This window comes from Otolemur garnettii, unplaced genomic scaffold, assembly GCF_000181295.1.
Source record: "Otolemur garnettii isolate 467f Iridium unplaced genomic scaffold, OtoGar3 scaffold00078, whole genome shotgun sequence".
Lineage (NCBI taxonomy): Eukaryota > Metazoa > Chordata > Mammalia > Primates > Galagidae > Otolemur > Otolemur garnettii.
In genome coordinates this window covers 7,609,695-7,613,586 of record NW_003852473.1, presented here as the reverse complement: position 1 = coordinate 7,613,586, position 3,892 = coordinate 7,609,695, and positions in this window count along the sequence as shown.

Below are 3,892 nucleotides of genomic sequence, written 5' to 3'. Positions count from 1 at the left end.
GGGGAATTCTACTCCGGCGACCCGCCGCCTGCGGGAAGCTTGCAACTCTAGCAATCAGTTCTGGACCTGCCCAGAGCCCTGGGGCGGGGTTCTTCTCTGCCACCCATGGGGTGCGCTGCTCTAGCAAGCAGTTCTAGGCCCTCCCAGAGTGGGGGACTCGTCCGCCGCCACCGGCGGGGGTGCACTAAGCTCTAGCAACTACTTCTGTGGCTGCCCAGAGCAGGGGAATTCTACTCCGGCTACCCGCCGCCTGCGGGAAGCTTGCAACTCTAGCAATCAGTTCTGGACCTGCCCAGAGCCCTGGGGCGGGGTTCTTCTCTGCCACCCATGGGGTGCACTGCTCTAGCAAGCAGTTCTAGGCCCTCCTGGAGTGGGGAACTCGTCCGCTGCCACCGGCGGGGGTGCGCTAAGCTCTAGCAAGTACTTCTGTGGCTGCCCAGCACAGGGGGCTTCTCTGCAGCCGCCCGCCACCTGGGGAAGGGGGGCGGGTCTAGTAAGCAGTTTTGGGGCCCGCTTTGTACCTGTATTTTATGTTCTTAAATGATCTTCCTTGGATTTATAGCTTGCCGTACTTCTTTCTGGGCTCAGCTCCCCGTCTTTGGCTTCATAGATTCTGATTCCAACCAGTTTTTCTTCCTTTGCTCAGGAGCCTCTGACCAGGGTTGCTACCAGTCGGCCATCTTCCCAGAATCCCTCCAACATTATTTTTCTTATGTCCTATTATCAAATGTCATTTACAATTGTTACCTAATGTTGTGCTTCTAGCAGTAGTATAGTTCCTGTACCCCAGTTTTAGGAAATATCATTCTGTAGAAGTATCTTCAGTGTACATCATATACAGTTTTAAACTGTGTGTTTCTCTGCTTGTTATGTGTTAGATGTGTTTCTACTATAAGGAGATAAGGCAGAAAAAATGATTACAGCTCATATATATGTAAAAATATCCTTACAGAGTTTGAACAATACCTTCAAATAAAATTTTATGTATATGATATTTTGCATAAATATTTTTCTCAACTTTCCAATTTAACTGATTGGTTTTCATTGGGATAGCTTTGTTGTCCCATGTCAGGAAAAATTAAGATTTGCTCACTTTTCTTTTTTCTTTTCTTTTTTTTTTATTGAATGGTAACTATGTACATTAATGCACTTCTGGGGTACAGTGTGGGGTTTTCACATGCAATCTGAAATACTTCCATCAAACTGGTTAACACAGCCTTCATGTCATTTTCTCAGTTATTGTTTTAAAATGTTCACATTCTACTCTTAGAAAGATTCACTTGTACCCCTGTAAGATAAACCTCAGAAGTGATCCCTCCAAATGCTCACTTTTCTATTATCAAAAAGATGAAAAATAACAAATGCTAGTGAGAACGTGGAGAAAAGGAAACTCTTGTACACTGTTAGTGGGAATGTAAAATTACTACAGCCATTATGGAAAGCAGTACAGAAGTTCCCCCAAATAGTAAGAATAGAACTGCCATATAATCCAGCAATCCCACCACCAGGGCTATTTAAAGGAAGAGAATCAGCATATCAAAGGATCACCTGAAGACCATGTTCACTTCAGCTCTGTTCAGAACAGCGAGGTATGGAATTAACCTAAGTGTCCATCAACGGATAAAAGGTCTAGGAAATGTGGTTCAGATACACAATGGAATATCACTAAGCCATAAAAAGTGAAATCTTGTTATTTGCAACAAAATGAAAGAAACTGGAGACCATTGTGCTAAATGAAATAAGCCAGACACAGAATGATGAATATCTCATGTTTTGACTCTTATGTGGGAGCTGAAAAAGTGGATCTTGTGGAGACAGAGACTAGGATGAGGACAGAGTCTGGGGAGGGTGGGGAGGGACGCTGAAGAGCAGCTGGTGGAGGGCACGGACACACAGGCAGGCGGGTGGAGTGAGTGCTAGTGACACATGGTGAGGAGATTATCCTTAACAGTAGCTTATTACATGTTTTGGAAGAGGAGGGTTGAAATGCTCCTAACACAAACAAGCTGTGAACATTTGAGATGATAGATACCCCACGTGCCCTGATTTGATCATCACACTCTTTATACACATATCAAAATATCATATACCCGTAATTATGTACAATTTTTATTTATTAATAAAAAATCAAATTACAAAAGAAGGATTTTCCCACCTTCAAATGAGACAACAAAACTAAAGTTAATTCTTGACTTTAGTTTTATCAACTTCTGCCCTGGGGCTTTTCCTTTTTTCTCCTCCTTTCTTATGGCCCAGACCCTAGTATGGTCTCTACCCAATAGCTTGAATGATCTTTTATGAAAAAACATAAAAAAATCTCAGCTCTGCTTTAAAATCTCCCATTACTTTCCTCTGCAGCTCAGAGTAAAATTCCGAGAGCACACCTTGACCACAGGCTGCCCGTCTGGCTCCTTCTTTGCACAGTACTTCTCCAGCTCAGCAGGGGGAGCCACACTAGCTTCCTTTCCTTTCTCATCCATGCCAGGCTTTTCCCTGCTTCAGATCTTTTTTGTTGCCACTTTACTTTTTTCCATAAGTCTTAGGTTAAAGGTCCTGTATATCTCTACTGTGGGTCACTCCTTGTGTAGTGTTCCCTGCCTGTTTTCTCCTTCTGCTTCATAGCTTGGGATAACAGACCTACTTCTTCTTGTTAATGTTCTATTTCCCCATCCAACTCTAAACCCTGGAGGGCAGGGCACACCGTGTCCATTGTCTACACCATCCCAGCACCATCCTTGGTATGTGGAAGCCTTGTGGAAGGCACATGAGAGTCACTGGATCCTTTTTGAAGAGTTGTTTTACCTGTTTGGTCAGTTGTCTTGATGATAATCTCACTTTTAAATAATTATTTTCTTAAGAAAGGAGTGTGTGCCATGTTTAGCATTCAGGAAGATTCGAGTAAGCAATTGGATAAGCAGCTTCTCCTGGTTTGTAATAGTGCTTAAGACGCATCATAGAGACTGAGCAGAAGGGGCAGCATAAAGATCAGATTTTGCAGCATCAAAAGCAAGGCAGCAACACTGTCTTAAATCTTCTTCTAACGATCTCCTTACCATTATGAATCCCTAAGAAGAAATTCTACTGCTTTCTGTGTTTAAAAATCTGCTTAACTATGCTTAATTCTTTTGCTTTGGTTTATCTCCAGACTTTGAAACTTTCTTTGCCTAACTAGAATTGCATTTGGACTTTGGGAGGAAATAGTTATTGTTATACATTTGTAGGTGTGAGCACCAGCTGCTTGTGGGAATTCCAATTCATTATACATGTAATTGTACAAAGGCATTAAAAAACCTTTGAGTACGTGACTTTATCCCTTACACTTGAACCTTTAGCCCATACTTGATTTACTGTGGAAAATTTAAGCAATTGGTCAAATTTCCAGCATGTCTGTTACTTCATAAATATATTTATTCCTTTTTATCCCCTTTCCACAGAGTTTTTACTTCCTATTTCCAAAAAGCTCTTGCAAATTCGCATAATGAATATTTTTGTAGGCTACACAAACATTCACAGTTATTTTCCATATTTTGTGTGTATGGCTATAGCAGACACTGACAGCTGACCACCTGCCATTATTTGTTCATGCCATGCAGAGTGTGTGGTTGTTTCTGGACAGTGGCTGCCCCTGCAGGGATGAAGTTTCCCATCCCTCCACTTGCATTCAGGTAGCTCCTGTGAGCAATGGAATGTGGGCATTGCCTCCAGGAAGAGACCGGGAAGCACAAGGTGTGGAGCCTCAGAGCACCCTCCCCTGGGGACTGCTGACTGCATCACCTGATGTGTCATTTTTTTTTTTTTTTTGTAATTTCAGGTGAATGTGAAGGTACAAACAACTAGGTTATTGTATTTGCACTTGTTATCGTATTTCCCTCCTGTAGTTGTGTCCTGCACC